Raw genomic sequence first — 25,550 nt, forward strand, 5'->3', positions numbered from 1 at the left:
TGGTGGCCCGGTATCGACTCTGACTTAAGAGTCCTGTGTACGGCAATGCAGCATATGTGTTCAGTTGAGCAACGTGCCCAGAGAGGCACCACTAAGTTTGTGGTCCTGGCCATCCAGACCATGGTCGAGGATCCATGTTGACTATGCGGGCCCGTTTCTCGGTAAAATGTTCCTGGTGGTGGTGGATGCTTTTTCAAAGTGGATTGAATGTGAAATAATGTCGGGAAGCACCGCCACCATTGAAAGCCTGAGGGCCATGTTTGCCACCCATGGCCTGCCTGATATACTGGTCAGTGACAACGGGCCATGTTTCACCAATGCCGAATTTAAAGAATTCATGACCTGCAATGGGATCAAACATGTCACCTCATAAGAACATAAGAACATAAGAATTAGGAACAGGAGTAGGCCATCTAGCCCCTCGAGCCTGTTCCGCCACTCAACAAGATCATGGCTGATCTGGCCGTGGACTCAGCTCCACTTACCCGCCCGTTCCCCGTAACCCTTAATTCCATTATTGGTTAAAAATCTATCTATCTGTGATTTGAATGCATTCAATGAGGTAGCCTCAACTGCTTCCTTGGGCAGAGAATTCCACAGATTCACAACCCTCCAGAAGAAGAAATTCCTTCTCAACTCAGTTTTAAATTGGCTCCCCCGTATTTTGAGGCTGTGCCCCCTAGTTTTAGTCTCCCCTACCAGTGGAAACAACCTCTCTGCCTCTATCTTGTCTATCCTTTCATTATTTAAAATGTTTCTATAAGATCACCCATCATCCTTCTGAACTCCAACGAGTAAAGACCCAGTCTACTCAATCTATCTTCATAAGGTAACCCCCTCATCTCCGGAATCAGCCTAGTGAATCGTCTCTGTACCCCCTCCAAAGCTAGTATATCCTTCCTTAAGTAAGGTGACCAAAACTGCACGCAGTACTCCAGGTGCGGCCTCACCAATACCCTATACAGTTGCAGCAGGACCTCCCTGCTTTTGTACTCCATCCCTCTCTCAATGAAGGCCAACATTCCATTCGCCTTCCTGATTACCTGCTGCACCTGCAAACTAACTTTTTGGGATTCATGCACAAGGACCCCCAGGTCCCTCTGCACCGCAGCATGTTGTAATTTCTCCCCATTCAAATAATATTCCCTTTTCCTGTTTTTTTTTCCAAGGTGGATGACCTCACACTTTCCGACATTGTATTCCATCTGCCAAACCTTAGCCCATTCGCTTAACGTATCTAAATCTCTTTGCAGCCTCTCTGTGTCCTCTACACAACCCACTTTCCCACTAATCTTTGTGTCATCTGCAAATTTTGTTACACTACACTCTGTCCTCTCTTCCAGGTCATCTATGTATATTGTAAACAGTTGTGGTCCCAGCACCGATCCCTGTGGCACACCACTAACCACCGATTTCCAACCCAAAAATGACCCATTTATCCCAACTCTCTGCTTTCTGTTATCCAGCCAATTCTCTATCCATGCTAATACATTTCCTCTGACTCCGCATACCTTTATCTTCTGCAGTAACCTTTTGTGTGGCACCTTATCGAATGCCTTTTGGAAATCTGAATACACCACATCCATCGGTACACCTCTATCCACCATGCTCGTTATATCCTCAAAGAATTCCAGTAAATTAGTTAAACATGATTTCCCCTTCATGAATCCATGTTGCGTCTGCTTGATTGCACTATTCCTACCTAGATGTCCCGCTATTTCTTCCTTAATGATAGCTTCAAGCATTTTCATCACTACAGATGTTAAACTAACCGGCGTATAGTTACCTGCCTTTTGTCTGCCCCCTTTTTTGAATAGAGGCGTTACATTAGCTGCTTTCCAATCCGATGGTACCTCCCCAGAGTCCAGAGAATTTTGGTAGATCATAACGAATGCATCTGCTATAACTTCCGCCATCTCTTTTAATACCCTGGGATGCATTTCATCAGGACTAGGGGACTTGTCTACCTTGAGATCCATTAGCCTGACCAGCACTACCCCTCCAGTGATAGTGATTGTCTCAAGGTCCTCCCTTCCCACATTCCCGTGACCAGCAATTTTTGGCATGGTTTTTGTGTCTTCCACTGTGAAGACCGAAGCAAAATAATTGTTTAAGGACTCAGCCATTTCCACATTTCCCATTATTAAATCCCCCTTCTCATCTTCTAAGGGACCAACATTAACTTTAGTCACTCTTTTCCATTTTATATATCGGTAAAAGCTTTTACTATCTGTTTTTATGTTTTGCGCAAGTTTACTTTCGTGATCTATCTTTCCTTTCTTTATTGCTTTCTTAGTCATTCTTTGCCTCGGCTCCGTTTAGACCAGCCTCCAATGGGCAGGCAGAGCGGGCAGTACAAACAATCAAACAGAGTCTTAAACGAGTCACAGAAGGCGCACTCCAAACCCGTCTGTCCCGAGTACTGCTCAGCTACCGCACGAAACCCCACTCGCTCACAGGGGTGCCCCCGGCTGAGCTACTCATGAAAAGGACACTTAAAACCAGACTCTCGCTGGTTCACCCCAACCTGCATGATCAGGTAGAGAGCAGGCGGCAGCAACAAAATATAAATGATGGTCGCGCCACTGTTTCATGGGAAATTGATCTGAATGACCCTGTGTATGTGCTAAACTATGGACATGGTCCCAAGTGGATTGCGGGCACGGTGATAGCTAAAGAAGGGAGTAGGGCGTTTGTAGTCATACTAGACAATGGACAAATTTGCAGAAAGCACCTGGACCAAACGAGGCTGCGGTTCACAGACTGCCCTGAACAATCCACAGCAGACACCACCTTTTATCAAGCCTACAACACACACCCAAAGGATCAACGACACCACCCCGGACCAGGAAATTGAACCCATCATGACCAACAGCCCAGCAAGGCCAGGCTCACCCAGCAGCCCTGCAGGGCCAACAACACGCCAGCCCAGCGAGGGCACAGCCAACACATCAGAACAGACATTTGTACCGAGGTGGTCCACCAGGGAAAGAAAGGCTCCCGACCTTGTAAATAGTTTTCACTTTGACTTCGGGGGGAGTGATGTTGTGTATCTGTAAAGCATGCAATCCCATGTTCCGCCACCAGGGAGCGCATCCCATGAAGCCCCAAGGGATCCCAGCATCCCTTGGGAGCACTGTATTTAAGCTGGCCCCTAAGGTCTGTTTCTCACTCTGGAGTGTCTTAATAAAGACTGAGGTCACTGTTACTTTAACCTCCCTGTGTGCAGTCTCATCTGTGTTCGGAACACAAAAGATACCAACTGTTCTTTGCATTTTCGCATGGTTAGAAACATAGAAACATAGAAAATAGATTTAGGAATAGGCCATTCGGCCCTTCGAGCTTGCAGCGCCATTCGATAAGATCATGGCTGATCATTCCTTCAGTACCCCTTTCCTGCTTTCTCTCCATACCCCTTGATCCCCTTAACCGTAAGGGCCATATCTAACTCCCTCTTGAATATACCCAATGAACTGGCATCAATAACTCTCTGCGGCAGGGAATTCCACAGGTTAACAACTCTCTGAGTGAAGAAGTTTCTCCTCATCTCAGTCCTAAACGGCCTGCCCCTTATCCTAAGACTATGTCCCCTGGTTCTGGACTTCCCCAACATCGGGAACATTCTTCCCGCATCTAGCCTGTCTAGTCCAGTCAGAATCTTATATGTTTCTATGAGATCCCCTCTCATCCTACTAAACTCCGGTGAATAAAGGCCCAGTTGATCCAGTCTCTTCTCATATGTCATTTCAGCCATCCCTAGAATCAGTCTGGTGAACCTTCGCTGCTCTCCCTCAATCGTCAGAACGTCCTTCCTCAGATTATGTTGTTCGTTATCTCGTCGCCAATTGATACATTCATAATAAAGGATGAAACTGAGTTCTGTGAGCAATGAGTAAGTGTGACCTTAGCTCCTTTAATAAAAGTCCAGAGTCAGGTACCTCATGGGTGGTCTGCTTAGATACAGTGCTCCCAAGGGATGCTGGGATCCCTTGGGACTCCAATAGGTAGGCCCTTTGGTGATGGTGTGATACAGGTTACCAAGGGTTAAATACATGACATAGATCTCTATCAATGTCCACAAGGGTGTCATCCAGGCCTCATGACGGTGTCTCAGGAGCATCCTCTCCTTCGCTTTGGCTGCCACTTGGTCTCTCATCTGCAAGCATCAATATCACAAGGGCTGCCATGAGGGAGAGATAGGGTATTGACGCATGGAGGCTACAACTAACAGACGTTCAGAGGGAAAGGCACAGTAGGCACTGGTGCTTTCAGGGAGAGATAGCATTGAAGGAGTGCCTCACTTACCATGCTGCCCAAATCAGCATCGCCCGTACTAGAGGCCACAGGGGGGTCTCATCTGCGAACATAAATGGGAGAAGGGCTGCCATGAGTGGCGGTGGGGAATTGATGCATGGAGGCTGCAACTAGCACACTTTCAGAGGGAAAGGCACAGTAGGCGCTGGAGCATTCAGGGAGAGATAGCTTTAAAGGAGGGCCTTCACTTACTCATCATCATCATAGGCAGTCCCTTGGAGTCGAGGATGACTTGCTTCCACACTAGAAATGAGTTCTAAGGTGACTGAAGTGTCCGATGCGGGGCCTACAGTCTGTCACAGGTGGGGCAAACGGTGGTTAAAGGAACAGGTGGGTGCCGCATGCTCCTTCTGCATTCGATGCTTGGCTTCAGCTTGCTCTCGGCGAAGAGACTCGAAATGTTCAGCGCCTTCCTGGATGCTTTTCCTCCACTTTGGGCGGTGTTGGGCCAGGGATTCCAAGGTGTCAGTGGGGATGTTACTTTTTTTCAAGCAGGCTTTGAGGGTGTCCCTGAAGTGTTTCCTCTGCCCACCTGGGGCTCGCTTGCCGTGTCGGAGCTCCGAATCGAGCGTTTGCTTTGGGAGTCTCGTGTCAGGCATGTGGGAATTGTGGCCCATCCAGCGGAACTGATCAAGAGTGGTCAGTGCTTTGATGCTGGGGAAATTGGCCTGAGCGAGGACACTGACTTTGGTGTGCCTATCCTGCCAATGGATTTGCAGGATCTTGCGGAGGCAGCGTTGGTGGTACTTCTCCAGTGTTTTGAGGTGCCTGCTGTACATAGTCCATGTCTCTGAGCCATACCGGAAGGTGGGTATCACCACTAGTTTGGTGCCGGGTTTGAGATCTTGGTCTTCAAACAACTTCTTCCTCAGGTGACAGAAGGCTGCACTTGCACACTGAAAGTGTTAGACCTCGTCGTCGATATCTGCCCTTGTTGACAGTAGGCTCCCGAGGTATGGAAAATGGTCCACGTTGTCCAAGGCCTCATCGTGGATTTTGATAACTGGGGGTAGTGCTGTGCGGCGGGGGCAGGTTGGTAGAGGACCTTTGTCTTACGGATGTTTAGTGTAAGGTCCATGCTCTCATACGTCTCAGTGAAGGTATTGACGATGGCTTGGAGTTCGGCCGCCAAATGGGCGCAGACGCAGATGGCGTCTGGTACTGTAGTTCAATGACGGAGGATGGGATGACCTTGGACCTAGCCTGGATGTGGCGGAGGTTGAACAGATTGCCGTTTGTCCTGTAATTTAGCTCCACTCCAGTGGGGAGCTTGCTGAGGGTGAGATGGAACATTGCAGCAAGGAAGATCGAGAAGAGCGTTGGTGCAATGACACAGCCTTGCTTGACCCCAGTCCGAAGGTGGAATGGATCTGTGGTAGATCCGTTGGTCAGGATCATGGCTTGCATGTCATCGTGGAGCAGGCGGAGAATGGTGACAAACTTTTCAGGGTTGCTGAGTCTGAGGAGGACGCTCCATAATCCCTCATGGTTGACAGTGTCGAAGGCTTTTGTGAGGTCAAAGACATAGAAACATAGAAACATAGAAAATAGGTGCAGTAGTAGGCCATTCGGCCCTTCTAGCCTGCACCGCCATTCAATGAGTTCATGGCTGAACATTCAACTTCAGTACCCCATTCCTGCTTTCTCGCCATACCCCTTGATCCCCCTAGTAGTAAGGACCTCATCTAACTCCTTTTTGAATATATTTAGTGAATTGGCCTCAACAACTTTCTGTGGTAGAGAATTCCACAGGTTCACCACTCTCTGGGTGAAGAAGTTCCTCCGCATCTCGGTCCTAAATGGCTTACCCCTTATCCTTAGACTGTGACCTCTGGTTCTGGACTTCCCCAACATTGGGAACATTCTTCCTGCATCTAAACTGTCTAACCCCGTCAGAATTTTAAATGTTTCTATGAGGTCCCCTCTCATTCTTCTGAACTCCAGTGAATACAAGCCCAGTTGATCCAGTCTTTCTTGATAGGTCAGTCCCGCCATCCCGGGAATCAGTCTGGTGAACCTTCGCTGCACTCCCTCAATAGCAAGAATGTCCTTCCTCAGGTTAGGAGACCAAAACTGTACACAATACTCCAGGTGTGGCCTCACCAATGCCCTGTACAACTGTAGCAACACCTCCCTGCCCCTGTACTCAAATCCCCTTGCTATGAAGGCCAACATGCCATTTGCTTTCTTAACCGCCTGCTGTACCTGCATGCCAACCTTCAATGACTGATGTACCATGACACCCAGGTCTCTTTGCACCTCCCCTTTTCCTAATCTGTCACCATTCAGATAATAGTCTGTCTCTCTGTTTTTACCACCAAAGTGGATAACCTCACATTTATCCACATTATACTTCATCTGCCATGCATTTGCCCACTCACCTAACCTATCCAAGTCGCTCTGCAGCCTCACAGCATCCTCCTCGCAGCTCACACTGCCACCCAACTTAGTGTCATCCGCAAATTTGGAGATACTACATTTAATCCCCTCATCTAAATCATTAATGTACAGTGTAAACAGCTGGGGCCCCAGCACAGAACCTTGCGGTACCCCACTAGTCACTGCCTGCCATTCTGAAAAGTACCCATTTACTCCTACTCTTTGCTTCCTGTCTGACAACCAGTTCTCAATCCATGTCAGTACACTACCCCCAATCCCATGTGCTCTAACTTTGCACATCAATCTCTTGTGTGGGACCTTGTCGAACGCCTTCTGAAAGTCCAAATATACCACATCAACTGGTTCTCCCTTATCCACTCTACTGGAAGCATCCTCAAAAAATTCCAGAAGATTTGTCAAGCATGATTTCCCTTTCACAAATCCATGCTGACTTGGACCTATCATGTCACCTCTTTCAAAATGCACTGCTATGACATCCTTAATAATTGATTCCATCATTTTACCCACTACCGATGTCAGGCTGACCGGTCTATAATTCCCTGTTTTCTCTCTCCCTCCTTTTTTAAAAAGTGGGGTTACATTGGCTACCCTCCACTCCATAGGAACTGATCAAGAGTCAATGGAATGTTGGAAAATGACTGTCAATGCATCCACTATTTCCAAGGCCACCTCCTTAAGTACTCTGGGATGCAGTCCATCAGGCCCTGGGGATTTATCGGCCTTCAATCCCATCAATTTCCCCAACACAATTTCCCGGCTAATAAGGATTTCCCTCAGTTCCTCCTCCTTACTAGACCCCCCGACCCCTTTTATAACCGGAAGGTTGTTCGTGTCCTCCTTCGTGAATACCGAACCAAAGTACTTGTTCAATTGGTCCGCCATTTCTTTGTTCCCCGTTATGACTTCCCCTGATTCTGACTGCAGGGGACCTACGTTTGTCTTTACTAACCTTTTTCTCTTTACATATCTATAGAAACTTTTGCAATCCGTCTTAATGTTCCCTGCAAGCTTCTTCTCATACTCCATTTTCCCTGCCCTAATCAAACCCTTTGTCCTCCTCTGCTGAGTTCTAAATTTCTCCCAGTCCCCAGGTTCGCTGCTATTTCTGGCCAATTTGTATGCCACTTCCTTGGCTTTAATACTATCCCTGATTTCCCTTGATAGCCACGGTTGAGCCACCTTCCCTTTTTTATTTCTATGCCAGACAGGAATGTACAATTGTTGTAGTTCATCCATGCGGTCTCTAAATGTCTGCCATTGCCCATCCACAGTCAACCCCTTAAGTATCATTCGCCAATCCATCCCAGCCAATTCACGCCTCATACCTTCAAAGTTAGCCTTCTTTAAGTTCTGGACCATGGTCTCTGAATTAACTGTTTCATTCTCCATCCCAATGCAGAATTCCACCATATTATGGTCACTCTTCCCCAAGGGGCCTCGCACAACGAGATTGCTAATTAATCCTCTCTCATTACATAACACCCAGTCTAAAATGGCCTCCCCCCTAGTTGGTTCCTCGACATATTGGTCTAAAAAACCATTCCTTATGCACTCCAGAAAATCCTCCTCCACCGTATTGCTTCCAGTTTGGTTAGCCCAATCTATGTGCATATTAAAGTCACCCATTATAACTGCTGCACCTTTATTGCACGCACCCCTAATTTCCTGTTTGATGCCCTCCCCAACATCACTACTACTGTTTGGAGGTCTGTACACAACTCCCACTAACGTTTTTTGCCCTTTGGTGTTCTGCAGCTCTACCCATATAGATTCCACATCATCCAAGCTAATGTCCTTCCTAACTATTGCCTTAATCTCCTCCTTAACCAGCAATGCTACCCCACCTCCTTTTCCTTTTATTCTATCCTTCCTGAATGTTGAATACCCCTGGATGTTGAGTTCCCAGCCCTGCTCATCCTGGAGCCACGTCTCCGTAATCCCAATCACATCATATTTGTTAACATCTATTTGCACAGTACAGGGGTTGATGCTGTCCCCTGCATTTCTCTTGAATCTGCCACACAGTGAAGATTATGTCCATTGTGCCCCTTAGTGGGCAGAATCCGCATTGCGACTCTGAAGAGTTCTTCAGCCACAGGAAGAAGGCGATTCAGGAGGATTCTTGCGATGACTTTCCTGGTGGTCGACAGCAGGGAGATTCCTCTGTAGTTACCTCAGTTGGACTTGTCACCTTTCTTGAAGCTGGTCACGATTACAGTGTCTCTGAGATCTTACCCACATCGGCATCGGCAGTACTGCAGGCCATAGGGAAGGCAGCATGTCTGCCCTTGACCCTCTCCTCCAAAGGTGTGAGGACCTGTATCTCCACCTCACCACCACCAGTCATCCTTTGCTCCATGCGGTTGTGAGCCAGTTTGGTCTGCAAAACAAAGAATGTTTGGTGAGTACTACTGGGATGACTCATCAGAGATGTGTGCACAAGTGTGTGTTCCTGACATGCAGCTGTAACTGTGAGATGAAAGGGAGCCTCCATTGCGAGAACACACTCACATATATATATAAATATATATATACAGGCCTCAACAATGAACTGCTGCTTCAGTGACTATACAGTGAAGGTGGGAAATAAGAGAATGATGAAGGAGAGGCTCTCAGATGGAAGGTCAACAGTTGGTGGAACAGATACTCACTTTCATCAAACGGATGATGTCGTTCATTCTTTTCAGACATTGGGTTGCTATCTGATCATGGATGGCGGTCTCTGAGACCTCCACAGCTATCTCTCTCCAGGCATTCGTAAAAACTTCCCGACTGGATCTCCTTGCATCTGGGTACAGGACTCGCCTCCTTCCCTCAACAGCCTGTGTTAAGGTCTCCAGCTCCATATCCGAGAAGCGAGTTGACCTCCTTGGTACAGCAGCACCACCAATGGCCTTCACTGCAAGGCCTGCCCTCCTCAGGGCTTAGCTGCAAACCCTGGCCTTTAAGAAGGCCAGGGAGCAGCTCGCTCGTTAGCTGGAAATCACCAGAAGGGTGAATTTCCCTGTGGTAATTGCACTGCAATCAACCCACCCACACCCCTGCAAAGTGCTGATTCCCGCCGGTCATTACCGCTGGCCGCCATTTTTTTCAAAAAATCATCGAGAATTGATCCAATGGTTGCTGCAACCATAGCGGCAGTAATGGCAGCAAAAAGACAGTTTCTGGCGGGCTTGAATTTCGGCCCCAGGGACTGTTAAGCAAATTCCTTTCTCCTCTGGTTCACAACAACACATTTTGTGTAAGCATGAGACTTCGTAGTGGAGTATATGGAACAAACTTTACTGATATACAGCAAAGATGATCGGCCTTTAATTGCATATAGAGAGTGGATATTCGGTTTCTGTATCTTTCGGTGCACTCTCAGATACTGCTGAAAACCATGCTCCTTTATACACCATATTTTGATTACTTCAAAGGAAAAAGTCAAAATGATTTATCTATTTCCCAAATTCTCTGCAAAAGACAACAGGTGTCTATGTAAACAGTTTGCAATCGTTTACCTCAGAACCATTTTCCTTAAACAAAACTTCCTTTACCTACCGTTATCTTTAGGAAATTGACTCACTACTCCTGTTTTATTACCCGAAAAGTAAACCATTACTAACACTTATTCCCTTACGCAAGCACTTTACATCTCAAAAAACAAGCAATGCCTTCTCCTCATATCACTTCAATGTCATACAAAAGCAAAATACTGCAGGTGCTGGAATTTGAAATAAAAACAGAAAATGCTGGAAATTTCAGAAGGTCAAGTAGCATCTGTGGAGAGAAACAAAGTTAACGATTCAGGTCTGTGACCCTTCGTCAGAACTTCAATGTCATCCTGTTTATATCAGAAAGCTTGACAATGCACTGGTGGGTGTAGTTTACAGGACCCCTATCAGTAGTTGTAATTTAGAGCACAGTATAAATCAAGAAATTAGAGGTAACAAGGGTAATATCGTAATCCTGGGGGACTTCCATATTTTCCATATAGATTGTGCAAACCAAGTTTGCAGCAATAGTGCAGAGAAAGAGTTCATGGAATGGATTCAAGTTAGTTTTCCAGATCAGTATGTTGAGGAACCAACTATGGAAGAGACCATTTTAGATCTAGTATTGTGCACTGTGACAGGGTTAATTAATAACTTTGTAGTAAAGGAGCCTTTGGGGATCATAATACGATAGAATTTTATGTTGAGTTTGAGAGTGATTTAGTTAAATCTGAAACTAGGGTCTTAAATCTGAACAAAGCAAATTATATAGGTATGTGAGGCGAGTTGACTAAGGTAGGTTGGGAAACTAGATTAAAAGATATGACGGTAGATAACATTTAAAGAAATAATTCATAATTCACGACAAATATATATTCCCTTAAGGAATAAAAATCCCACAGGAAAAATGGTCCAAGATAGCATTAGATTCAAAGAAGAGGCTTATAATGATGCCAAAAAGAATAATAAGCCTGAGGATTAGGAGGATTTTAGAATTCAGCCGAGGAGGACCAAGAAATTGGTAAAGAGAGAGAAAACAGAATATGAGAGCAAACTAGCAACAGACATAGGGCCCAAATTTGGCCAGTACAGATTTCTGCCACACTCAGCAGAGGTGCGCCGCTTTTGTAGAACTCCAAGGGCGCCGAAAATCTTCCAGCCGAGTTTGGACGCTCCCCAGTCTCCTCGATGGTGGCGCAGCATGGCAACTGGATTCAGGGGCGGAGCCAGGTCCCCGTGTTGAAAACAGTGCCGGGAGCTCTGCACATGCGCGCTAGAGTGTGCACGCATGCGCAGTAGCTCCTCGCCCCCAGAATCTGTGAGAGTGTGCTGCAGGCTGTATGGGAGGGGCCGAAGTGCGCCGCCCCTATCCCTGGCAGAATGGGCTCCCTCATCGGTGGCCCGCTGCCTTCCCTTCACATAAAGGTAGGACTTCTATTTTTTATTTGTTATTGATTGATTTATTGCTTATTGCTTTGGTCTTGGTGCTTTAAGTGCAGGGTTCCTTCTATTTTTTATTTGTTAATTAATTGCTTATTACTTTTTGTGCTTTGTAAGTCTTGGTGCTAGGTGCAGGTCCACTCAGCTTCCTTGTATTTTTTATTTGTTATTGAATGCTTATTTTTGTGCTTTGTTCAGTGCTTGGTGCTTTAAATGTACCTACCTGCTGATTTCTTAACTCTCCGCAAGGGTTTTCTGTGCGGACCACAAGTTAGTTGGCCTAAGTTAGTTTGGAGCAACTATTAGCTGTCCAAACTGGCTTAAATGGCCAAAACAGGCATAGGTGGCTGGTAATGCCCCCTTTTGAAAAACTAAACTAAACTAAAAAAAATCCTAACTAACTCACTTAGACTGGAGCAAATTAAATGTGCAGAATGGGGATTTTTAAGATACTCCAAAAAAATCAAGTTACTCCAAAAAAAATGGGCAACTCCTGGCCAAATTTGGGCCTAAACAGATTGCAAAAGCTTATATAGGTGACTAAAAAGTAAGAGATTAGAGAAAATAAATGTGGGTCCCTCACAGGCAGAGACAGGAGAAATTATAAGGGGGAATAAGGAAATGGCAGAAACATTAAACAAATACTTTTTAATCTGTCTTCACGGAAGGAGACACAAAAAAACATTTCAGAATTCTAGTCATAATGAGGAACTGAACAAAATTAATATTAGTAAAAAAGTAGTTTTTACGTGTAATGGCCGCCATTTTGAAAATTCCGCTCCTGTGGTATCCCGGCGGTGATCCGCTCCTTCCCCACCCCCACTGCTCCGCTGCTGCCGGTCCGTCTGAAGTGCATCATAAAAGTCTGCCGATGCTCCCCCCAGTGGTGAAATTGCACCGAAAAAATCTTGCTCCCGCCGTGTGGTGCCAAGAGCTGTTTTTTTCTGCCAGTACAGTGAGGCTGTAGTCCTTGTAAAATGGCGGTGCAGCTCCCATTAAAGGGGAGGGCGCACTGCCACTGCCGCCATTTCTTTTTTTGTCGGCCAACTGCCATGTCGGGCCAACATTAATGCCTCTGGTTCAGCCGGGCCGCCAACAGGCAGCCTGGCACCCCTTTTGGGTGAGACAACATTTGAAGCACTGTGTACAGTTTTGGTCTCCTTTGGTTAAGGAAGGATATACTTGCCTGAGAGGGAGTACAATGAAGGTTCATCAGACTGATTCCTGGAATGGGGGTTTGTCCTATGAGGAAAGATTGAGTAAACTAGGCCTATATTCCCTGGAATTTTGAAGAATGATCGGTAATTTCATTGAAACATATAAAATTCTTACAGAGCTTGACAGGGTAGATGCTAGGAGGATTATTTCCCCTGGCTGGGGAGTTTAGAACTAGGGCTCACAGTCTCAGAATAAGGGGACGGCCATTTAACAAAAAAGGACTGAGAAGTGGAGAAGTTTCTTCACTCAAAGGATTGTGAATCTTTGGAATTCTCTACCCCAGAGGGCTGTCGTTGATTATATTCAAAATAGAGATCGCTAGATTTTTGATTATTAAGGGAATCAAGGGACATGGGGAAAGTGCGGGAAGGTGGAGTTGAGGTAGAAGATCAGCCATAATCTTACTGAATGGTGGAGTAGGCTTGAAAGGCCGAATGGCCTACTCCAGCTCTTATTTCTTATGTTTTTATGTTTGAAGCCCAAACTTCTGATGTGGAATTTCACCTATTATGTGCTCATATGTCATTCAGTAGCAGAAATATCAGCAACTAGATTATTGCAATATCATTTTAGAAGCTGTAGAAAGAAGAATTATTGCACTAAAAATATCAGTACAGCTCAAACAGGAGATAAAGTAATGTTATTTATACTTTTCATGTGGATCTACAAAGAAGGATTTTGCAGCTTTAACTACATTAATCTTTTACGTTTATCATTCGGAATTTATTTCAGACTTGTGTTTATTTTTATTTAGCTGTGTGTAATTTATTGTTCTGTCTAAATGGACCATCTGTAGAAGCTGATAAGGGATAATATCCACCCTTTGGCAGAATACAGGCTGTGTAGTCTAGCCTACAGAAGGCACTTGCCTCACAGACTTGAGGCTGAAATTCTGAGCGGATAGACTGCAATGAAAGTATAATGGCTAGAAATTGATCGCATTGTCCCCATTTCACAGGCGTAAAACTGACACCGAAAGATCCAATATGGCGTGCATTGCACCGCCTGACATATTACGCGCTCTAAAATTATTTTAAAGCCTCAGAGTAAAATTTAAATAAGGGTCCTACATTTGTTGTAGGACTCTTTTGTGAAATTGGTTTGCCTCAGCCCCTGATTCACCATGTGATAAAATCAATCAGCAACTCGTGATGCTAAAAGGCAGCAAGGACCCTGCAGGAGCGCTATTTAAAGGGCCCATCCATTACATACAGATTAGTTGCTTGCTTTTCCTTTAAGGTTGCCTAATGTCTGCCTTCTACAATTGATTTCAGACCTGCTATCAAGTTTTTTTCTGCGGCTGAACTGCCTTTGGCTGCCTTCACAACAGTTTTACTGCAGTGATGATGGTCTGGTAGGTTTCCTTTTTGTGCTGGAGGACGAGTGGGAGCACGCAAATGGACAGAAGAGAGCAGGAGCAGCTGGGAGAAAAGGGAGGAGGAGCACACTGTGCAGGAGACTTACCCACAGCAAGTCTTCAGGGAGTACTTCTTCTAACGGAACTTCACCGAGCAGCAATGTCTCCGACACCCTTGCGTCACAAAGGAGGTCGTCATTGAGCTATGTCACCTGCAGCAGCCATAACAGAGTATGGACAGCACTCTCATTGGCTGTCAAGGTACCATGGCCCTTAGCTTTTGTAGCACAGAGTCATTCCAGGCTGCAGCACGTGCCATCAGTAACATCTCCCAGTTTGCTGTTCACCGCTATGACAGGGAGGTAACTGAGGCTCTTGACGCCAGGAAAAACGGTTACAGTATTTTCCCATTGGACAGAATGAGGAAGCACTAAGCTTTGCCTGGATTACAGGTTTCCCCAGAGTGCAAGGTGCCATAGATAGCACCCACATTGCCTTGCGTGCTCTCTATAACCATCCTGTCACCTTTCTGAATAGAAAGGTATTTCACTCCCTCAACATGTAGCTCGTTTATGACATAGGCTGTGCATCATGCAGATCTGTGCCCGGAACCCGGACACACCTGCAGAGCCAGCCTACAATGAGAGTCATGCCTCCACCAGAAACGTGATCGAGCAGGCAGTCAGCATACTCCAAAATTGCTTTCCCTGCCTGTACTGTTTGGGAAGAGCTTTATAGTACAGCCTTGAGTGGGTATCCATTTGCTGCATGCTGTATAACTTTGTCATTATGAGGGTGCAGCCTTTCCAAATAGTAACTATCAAACGGGAATTGGCAACCCTGGCACCCAAACAGGTGTTCAACCAATGAATAATCTGGGTAGCGATGGCTGCTTGCCTGAGCCATGATAATTAGCTGCAGCATCAATTCCGCATAATCCCTGTGAACAGGTGCATGCAATGCGTGCCCTGCCCCCGACAGACCCATTTAAGGCACGATCAAATTTCTAGGCCTCTGTGACTGTACCACTCCCAATCTAGCTGTGGTTTGGTATTAATTATATTGATTATGAAAAAAAATTTTGATTGAATGTATGTAGTTGGCAACAGATTAACTACAGATTTAATTGGATTAATAAAGAAAAACAATTTCCTTTTTTTATAATTGAATTGTTGAATAGACAAGGAATACAGCCTTCTTACATTTTGGGTAATGATGAATCAAACATGTTCTCTATTCTTCCTCTGTTGTTGCCTTCCTGAAACTATAGATTGGATGGACAAGGAAGCTTTTCTATCTGAGCTGGAGTTCTGCAATATTTCAATGTCCAGACATCCTTATTTATCATAATTTAGCAATCTTCTCAGTACAGTAATAAAAAGATCGGACTAAAGGCAGAGTCCTCCCTTAGCACTGCTCCTGAAGTTCACGCTGCTCTCTGCCATTACATTACCGATATTAAAAATGTTATATTGGAGGATTCCATCAGTTAAAGTAGATGAGCATTTACCATGCTTTCGTTTTTTGTGCAGAGTTATGAAGTCAAGCTTTTAACCATCATGTAAATGCGAGTATACATTTGGATGAAGCTGCTGGAAGAAAATGCTTTATTTAAGATAGTTTACATTATCCTATTATTTGGAATTACATTACTATTTTAATTATGCCAGATATTTGTTTGATATTGTACGATGCACTGCAGAACATATGTGCATTCATAGATAAAGGAGTGGATGCTAATTATGCTCAGCTCTGAAGGCAATAAAATTGACAAGTTGCTGTCAGCAATTCAAATGTTACAGACTACTTAATGCAAGAGGAGCGTGGAACCCACTTTGTTACCGGAATTGATCCCGTTAGATAATATCTGTTCTAAATATGAACAAAAAGCCAAGTTCAGAACCCTTCTGGTAGGGCTAATCAGGCCCTTTAGTTGTTTATATCTAATTTTTTGTGAATTCTTGTTCACATTAAAATGAGGAATGTCAGTGTTAGGAAATGAAACAGTCTTTCAGTTTGGGCATCCAGTGTCAACATTTAAAACATGCAGATGAATCAGGCACAACTCATATGTTATCCGAGAGCAGTCACATCCCGCACAGTGTCATGGGTCAATCACATACCACATAACTTCAGTAGATCAACAATGATTAAGAATATACCACATGTTGCAGTGAATCAGACACATACTGCTACCACCAGTATGATCCTTAATACACCTGATCCTTAGTAAATTACTGGTGGTTTACTGCAACATGTGGTATATTCTTAATCATTGTTGACCTACTGAAGTTATGTGGTATGTGATTGACCCATGACACTGTGCGGGATGTGACTGCTCTCGGATAACATATGAGTTGTGCCTGATTCATGGAGACATGTAATTAATGTTTGCCAATCATTCAATGAATGTGTGATATGTCTATACAATCTGTTGTGATTTAGTGTTGATGTGCACCCCATGTCTGATGCTTCACTGGTGATTCGGTATTGCATTCTCAAGCTAAAGGCCAAATGAATCTTATGGCCCGGAATTTGTGGTCAGTGGCAAAACAAAGGCTTCCCACTACTGGCCCAGAAGTAAGCTTCGCACAATGATCTCGCAATCTCGAGAAGTTTTCGTTTTCCGACGCATAGTTCAAATCAATGGAGTATAGTGGGGGTCCCCTAGTGCGAGCTACTGTGTTGTCAAGAAGCTCCCTACGCAACTAATCAAAATGCAGAATTCTCACAGATAGCAAACCAGGAAGTTGGTAAGCTTTTAAAATTCTAACTTTTAAAAAATGTCATAGAGAACAAAACAAAGATTGGGGCTCTCACATGAGGAAAAGGCAAACCTGAAATAAAGATGAACAAACTTAAAAAAAAATCCCGAAGTTGCAGTCAGTTTCAAAGGCGGAATGATGGCAAACGACGTCAGTTCACCGTCAGCCGACCGCAAAATTCGGGTCATTATATGTTAGAATGGTGACTTTGTCAGGTATGCCTAAATTTATATAGTATTATCGTTGCCAACCACCAAGGGATTGCAATCCCTTCTGCTGATAATTTTAGTGAAAAAATTGGAGTGAATACAAAAAGGAATTCCCTTTTCAACTATAAAAAGTAATTGCTAACCTGATGCCTGAAACATGAACTTGAGCGTACATGACCTGTAACTGTGGTTTGTTTTCTTTCTTTAAATTCAACCAAGTGCAAGTCTGATAGAAACAGGAGTCGGACATTCAGCATGTTGAGCCTGTTATGCCATTCAATTAGATCATGGCTGATCTGTACCTCAACTCCATTTACCCACCTTTGACCTATCTCCCTTGATACTCTTATCGAATAACAATCTAGCGACCTCAGTCTTGAAAGTTTTAATTGACTGAGCATCAACAGCTTTTTGGGGGAGCGAATTCCAGGTTTCTACTACCCTTTGTGTGAAAAAGTGCTTCCTGATTTCAATCCTAAATGGCCTACCTCTAATTTTAAGATTATGCCCTGTTGTTTGGGTTTCCCCACCAGAAACAAAAAGAAAGAAAGACTTGGATTTATATAGCGCTTTTCACGACCACTGGATGTTTCAAAGCGCTTTACAGTCAATGAAGTGCCTTTGGAGTGTAGTCTCTGTATCTACCCTATTGAATTCCTTAATCATTTCAAACATATCAATTAGAGCATGCTACAACCTTCTAAACTCAAGGAAATTCAAGCTATGTTAATGTAACCTAGCCTCATAATTTAACCCTTTAAGCCCTGGTATCATTTTCGCGAATCTGTGCTGTACAACTTTCCTGAGATTTGGTGCCCAAAACAGAACACAGTACACCAGTTGGGTCTGATCAAGGCTCTGTACAACTGAAGTATCACTTATTCAATAAAGGCTAACTACCATTAGCATTTTTGATGACCCTTTGTATCAGTGCACTAGCTTTAATGATCTGTATACATAGACACATAAATCCCTTTGTTTCTCCAGAGCTCCCGTCTCTCACCATTAAGAATGTATTCCCATTTAGAACATAAGAACATAAGAATTAGGACCAGGAGTAGGCCATCTAGCCCCGCGAGCCTGCTCCGCCGTTCAACAAGATCATGGCTGATCATTCACCTCAGTATCCCTTTCCTGCTTTCTCTCCATACCCCTTGATCCCTTTAGCCGTAAGGGCCATATCTAACTCCCTCTTGAATATATTCAATCAACTGGCATCAACAACTCTCTGCGGAAGAGAATTCCACAGATTAACAACTCTCTGAGTGAAGAAGTTTCTCCTCATCTAAGTCCTAAATGGCTTACCCCTTACCTTAGATTGTGTACCCTGGTTCTGGACTTCCCCAACATCGGGAACATTCTTCCTGCATCTAACCTGTCCAGTCCTGTCAGAATTTTATGTTTCTATGAGATCCCCACTCATCCTTCTAAACTCCAGTGAATACAGGCCCAGACGATCCAGTCTCTCCTCATATGTCAGTCCTGCCATCCCAGGAATCAGTCTGGTGAACCTTCGCTGCACTCCCTCAATAGCAAGAATGTCCTTCCTCAGGTTAGGAGACCAAAACTGAACACAATATTCCAGGTGAGGCCTCGTCAAGGCCCTGTACAGCTGCAGTAAGACCTCCCTGCTCCTATACTCAAATCCCCTAGCTATGAAGGCCAACATACCATTTGCCTTCTTCACCGCCTGCTGTAGCTGCATGCCAACTTTCAATGACTGATGAACCATGACACCCAGGTCTCGTTGCACCTCCCCTTTTCCTAATTTGCTGCCATTCAGATAGTGTTCTGCCTTCATGTTTTTGCCACCAAAGTGGATAACCTCACATTTCCCATTGAACTTCACTTAGCCTGTCTTGTCCATTTGTAACGTCCTGCTCCATCCACACAACTTACTGTGTCTCCTAATTTGTTGTCATCTACAAACTTGGATTCCAACTCTCTATTCCTTCATCCGCCATCAATATATATGGTGAAAAGCTGAGGTCGCAGTACGTATCCCTGGGAAACACCACTTGTCACATCCCACAAATCAGAGAAAGAACCCTTTATTCCGATTGCCTGTCTCCTGCCTCCCAACAATTACCGAGATATGTCACAAGGTTACCTACAAACCTATCCTATCTCATTTTTGCTGATAATCTCTTGTGCAGAACCTTATCAAATGTCTTCTTTAAGACCATGTAGATAACATCCAGAGACCCTCCCCAATGCATCATGTTAGTGACCCCAGAAAATTCACCAAATTAGTCAGACATGACCATTGTGTCATCGTGTCCCCAAGAATTGTTGGACATTATCTGGGTATTGCGTTTTAATATTTTCTCACTGCAGAAAAAACTGGAAGCCTGTTTGTGGGAGAGGCCCAGGTACTTTTCGATGTTGGACTTGAAATGATGGGCAAGGGTGGTGTGGGAAGACAATGGCCAGGATAAGGCAATTTACCACAGGTAATGGGCAAATGGAGGATCCATTGTTAAGCAATGTGAACTCGTCAGAGTTAGATCAGATGAAATGATCAGTCAGCAAGCCATTACCTGGATGAAATAATTCCAAGAGGCGGGAATACCAGAACAATAGAAAGTCATTAAGTCCTAGACCGGTTGGAAGCGAAACCTCATATCAACGGAATACCCAGAAGCCACACAAAAAGGAAGCTTTGAAACAAGGACAAACTTTATTGGGCCAGAAAAGGCAAACAGACTTTGCATATAAAAGGGGCCGTGTGGCCACAGTTCTCTCTCTCTCTTGCTCTCTTTCTCTTGCTCTTGCTGCTCGCCTCTATAAGAACCGAGCACTCCATGTGGGACGGAGAGTAAGAAACCAGAAGGGACCCATTTTCACCATGTGAAGCAGCGAGTAAGCCAATAAATCGGTGAGCATCATCCCTGCCCACGCAATTTTAAGATCACAGCCACGGTATGAGGGGGTATCGTGTGTTCTCCCAACCAAATCTTAGTAAGGGTTTTAAGGGGGAGGTTTTAAATGTTGGGTACGTTACGATAGGGGCCTGTCTAGACAGGCCAGACTGTGTGTTGCACTGTGTTTGTTTGTATTACACTACCAGGGTGTGTTCTTACTGGGTGCAGGTGTGTTTTAACTTGAATAAAGCAGTGCCAGTTGAGACCGGGGTATTTGTTCGTGACTCAGTCATCTGTTCAGTACAGTAATCACTCCCAGGTTTAAAAGTATTGTAATGTGGGGGTGCGTCTAAAACACCGAAGGGAAACCATTTACAGAATCTGGTGACCGCGGCAGGACGCTGGGTGTACTGAACAGAGAGTTATGGAAGATATTAAGGCCAAGGGATCGGCAATGGGGGCTAGGATTTCCTCAGATATCTTTGGGAAAGTTAACGTAACATAACAATGGGTACTAGACCTTTTGCGGGCTGAGAGTCTGGAGGACAAAGTTGCTGAGTGGATGGGGAGTAAGGAGCATAGAAAGTTAAAAGAAAAGGCCATTTGGCTCCTGTGTCTGCAGAAGCAAGTCCAACTGCTTAGGAAGCAGGTTGGTAGGTTTAAGGCAAAGCTCATAGAGTCTGAGGAACAGTCAGCCACAAGGGCCATGGTAGGAGTGAGGCTTTTAGATGAGTTGCGCGAAGAAAAGCAGGAGAGGCACACACAGGAGGAAAACTCCGTAACAAAAGGGAGTACCTGCTCAAGGAGCAGGTAACACTGGAGGAGACCGCTCATCTAGCGGGTAAAGTAAACGGGCTGGAGGGGCAACTGAAGGATATTATGACAGCTTATAGGGTAGCCACCAGTAAGGGTTTTGAGAGTGGGATTCACAGGCCCTGCCAAGAGAAAATCCAAAGCTTGACCCACGTTCTATCAAAGCTCAAAGGAATGGTCTACCTAATGGAGTGAGCCCGGGTAGACTGGGATAGGGAAAGGGAAGACAGTGAGGATTGGGAGCCAGATAGGGACGCACGACCTCCGCCAGAGGTGCCGGGACCCATGTATCCCATACGGCAGCGGAAATACGCTGCGCCCATAGACGGTCAAGGTCAGGGAGCGCTGCAAAGTGATTCTGTGGCCCCATTCACAGCCCCACAGCTGCAAAATATGATTTCAGGGATGTCCAAGCTTACCAACAAAGGAAACCCATTGGTCCACTTCACGGAGGTGGAATAGTTGGGAGGGATTAATGGGTGTAACTAAGCGGAGGTTCACAAGCTGCTATTATTTTCCCTGGAGGGGAAGATGTATCAGGCCCTATCTGCCAAAAGCAAAAGGGAGCAGGGAACCATAGAGGGCTTAAAGGAGGAAATCCTAAGAGCCATGGGTCACGCCCAAGGTAGTCCATTCTCCAGGGTGGAAAGGACCCTGCAACTGGCTGGGGAAGCACCTCAGGCTTTTGCAGACTGGCTCTGGCCAGTCTATAATAAAGCCTGTCATGGAGTGCTGGACCAGGCACAGTTGCAAGGGGAGCCAAGGAATCATTGGCTCAGGACCCTAGTGTTAAAGAGATTGCCCCGGATTAGGATAAAGTCCGAGAACTGGTTTGACCCTGATGCTCTCCAGAACACGGATGCCGATGTGCTCCGTCACATGAGTCTGGCATTTAAGGCCGGTGTGGAGGAGTAGGCCAAACCAGTTAAAGGGAAGGTTCACGAGATGAAGCCCAGTGGGGGTAATAAAAGGGAATGGCGCCAGGAAGGGGTTAGCGCAGGGAAGGCTAGGACGTGCTTCGAGTGTGGGAAGACAGGACACTGGAGGAGTGACTGCCCAGCCTCGAGGAGAAGGCAGGGCAAAGGGGATCCTCCAGTGCCTAAGACAAAACTTGTCGAGGTGAAGGGATCGACCGCGGAACAATTTGATGTTCTGATGGCTGCCCTTCGGACAGCTTTTGTGCCAGAGCAGGGAAGGGTAGATGCTGTCGTGAGCAGGGAAATCCCGACTACTCCAGTAATCCCACCATCCTGACTAGCATGCACCCAGCCTGAGTACCTGTGTTCACTCACGTACAATGAGTGGAGTAGACCATGCGTGAGGATGGGGGGGAGAAGGTAGAGGGGAAGTACTTGGTGGACACCGGGGCTTCGAGCACGGTGATCCATGCAAGTAACCCGACCGATTCACCCTGAGCCAGCAAGGTTCCATTCAGTCTTGTGGGGTTCACCGGTAACAAGCAGGCGGGGGCGATTAATGGTGGGGAGGGCTTCTTTTTGGAAGTAGCAGCAAGCGGGGACAATTTGAGCGTGGTGCTGCTCCAGGAGTGGCACGGCAAACTGAGGCCCGTGGTGTACTCGTCAAGAGTCCTCACGGATGTAGAACGGGATTATTTCAACTGCGAGAGGCATCTCCTAGCCACATATTGGGCAGTGAAGCGCTCCAAGCTCTTCACGGGATCATCCCTGATCGTTCTACTGACCCACCATACCCCCGCTCAGATGTTGCTTGATGTGAGGATAAAGGACGGCACGGTGAGCAGTGCTCACATTGCTCGCTGGAATTTATTGCTCTCACAAATGCATCTGAGAGCGCAAGGCCTGTGTGAGCCCAAGTTGGCAGCTAACATGATCTATGCAGGGGCGGCCCATAAGTGTTCAGTAGAGGGAGTATGGGACATAGACATAGGATTTTGGGCCGGGTTACACCCCACGGGCCGCAAAATATATGTCAACGGATCCAGTTCGGTAGTAGCAGAGGAGCGTTTCACCGTGTGTGGGATTTATAACCCGATGGCAGGCATTGCAAGGGCCATTAAACTCCCGAGCACCCTGAGCGCTCAGCACGCCGAACTGTCGGTGGTGGTGTACGTCGTTATCCACACCGACGAGTTCCCGACCCCAGACACCAGCAGCTCGGCTTCCATGTTCACATGCAATTCGTGCACCGAATACTTGGCCATCTGGTCTCGTTGCGGTTTCACATTCGCAGACAGGAAACCCTTAGCAACCAAACCACTGTTGCAAAGGATCTTAGAGGCCATGGGAACCCAGGGAAGCCATTACATTCAGAATGTAAAGGCCCATTCCAAAACAGAGCCCAGAGGGGAAGCCAACCAAAAGGCTGATGAGTTAGACAAGGAGGGAGCCAAAACAGAAGAGTATGAGACCCATATGGGTCCAGCTCAGTAACAGCGAGCTGGGACAAAGGGGGAACACAAGGGAGTGTAGGGGTAGCGTTGGCCCCGGACTTGAGGAAAGTCCAGGCACAGGATCCCGTCCTCAAGGTTGTCCTGGAGCAGCTGACTAGGGGAGAAAAGGTAGAAGGCCCGTTCGGGGTAGCGGACATTACTTTAAAAGAGGGAATGCTTTTCAGGGGAGATCAGTGGGTGGTCTCAGAACAGCATCAGAGGGAATTACTCCAGATAGCCCACGGGGGCCCAGGAACGGGACACCCAGGGCTGGAGACTACCTGGCAGAGGGTAGAACAGGCAGGGTGGTGGCCGCAACTGAGGATGTCCACGATTTTTGCGCAGACTGTCTGGTGTGCGCAGTGAACAACTCCGATCCCCAGAAAAGAAAGGTTCCCATGGGACACACGAAAAGGGTAGAGGGACCATGGCAGTTGGTACAGGTTGATTACATCGGGCCATTGCCCACTGCAAAGGGGGGTTACAAATACTGTTTGGTCTAAGTGGACATTTTCTCAAAGTAGGCTGAAGCCTTCCCTTGCCGATCAGCCATTGCATTGGCAATGGCAAGGATCTTGGTGAGGGAAGTGTTCACTAGGTGGGGACTGCCGCAGATCATGGAGTCCGATCAGGGGAGCCACTTCAAGGGGCAAGTCATGCAGGCTACCTTGAAAGTACTAGGGATAGAAGGGAAATGGCATGTGACTCACAGCCCACAGTCATCGGGGGTTGTGGAGTGACTTAATCAGACCATCAAGGAAAGGTTGCGGAAGGAAACAGTTTTATGTATGTAAACCTGTAATTACCATGTCTAACCACTAGAGGGCTTATCCCCTGGAGTCCCAAGAGATCCCACAATCCGCACCTTGCACCCTGGTGCTTTTGGCCGTCGACGACACCTCATATGCCCAGGTCCTAAGCAAGTTCCCCACGCTGTTCGAACCAGGCATCGGGGCAATCCAAGGAGCAAAAGTGCAGATCCATTTGATTCCGCGGGCATGACCCATCCATCACAAGGCGAGAGCGGTACCTTACATGATGAGAGAGAGGGTGGAGATCGAGCTGGACAGGCTGCAACAAGAGGGCATCATTTTGCCGATCGAATTCAATGAGTGGACCAGTCCAATTATTCCAGTCCTCAAGGAAGACGGCACCGTCAGAATCTGTGGTGATTACAAAGTAACTATCAATCGTTTCTCACTGCAGGATCAATACCCGCTACCAAAGGCAGACGACCTATTTGCGACGCTGGCGGGAGGGAAAACATTCATGAAGCTGGACTTGACCTTGGCCTACATGACGCAGGAGTTGGAGGAATCTTTGAAAGGCCTCACCTGCATCAACACGCACAAAGGTCTTTTCGTTTACAACAGATGCCCGTTTGGGATTCGATCGGCCGCGGCGATATTCCAGAGGAACATGGAAAGCTTGCTGAAGTCGGTCCTGCGCACTGTGTTCTTCCAGGACGACATCTTAGTTACAGGTCGGGATACCGTCGAGCACCTGCAGAACCTGGAGGAGGTTCTTAATCGTGTGGGGCTCAGGCTAAAACGCTCGAAGTGCGTTTTCCTGACGCCTGAAGTGGAATTCCTGGGGAGAAGAATCACGGCGGACGACATCAGGCCCACCGATTCGAAGACGGAGACAATCAAAAATGCACCAAGACCACAGAACGTGACGGAACTGCGGTCGTTTCTCGAACTCCTGAACTACTTTGGTAACTTCTTACCGGGTCTTAGCGCATTGTTAGAACCCCTGCACTCTTTACGTGTAAAGGAGATGAATGGGTATGGAGTAAAAGCCAAGGAAATGCCTTGAGAAAGCTAGGAAGCTGTTATGTTCAAACAAATTGCTTGTGTTGTACGATCCATGTAAACGTTTGGTGCTAGCATGTGATGCGTCGTCATACGGGGTCGGGTGTGTATTGCAACAAGCTAATGAATTTGGGAAATTGCAACCGGTTGCTTATGCATCCAGAAGTCTGTCTAAGGCCGAGAGAGCCGACAGTATAGAAACATAGAAAACATAGAAAATAGGTGCAGGAGTAGGCCATTCAGCCCTTCTCGCCTGCACCGCCATTCAATGAGTTCATGGCTGAACATGCAACTTCAGTAACCCATTCCTGCTTTCTCACCATACCCCTTGATCCCCCTAGTAGTATGGACTACATCTAACTCCTTTTTGAATATATTTAGTGAATTGGCCTCAACAACTTTCTGTGGTAGAGAATTCCACAGGTTCACCACTCTCTGGGTGAAGAAGTTTCTCCTCATCTCGGTCCTAA

The sequence above is a fragment of the Pristiophorus japonicus genome, chromosome 1 (genome assembly GCF_044704955.1).
Source record: "Pristiophorus japonicus isolate sPriJap1 chromosome 1, sPriJap1.hap1, whole genome shotgun sequence".
Taxonomy (NCBI): Eukaryota; Metazoa; Chordata; class Chondrichthyes; family Pristiophoridae; genus Pristiophorus; species Pristiophorus japonicus.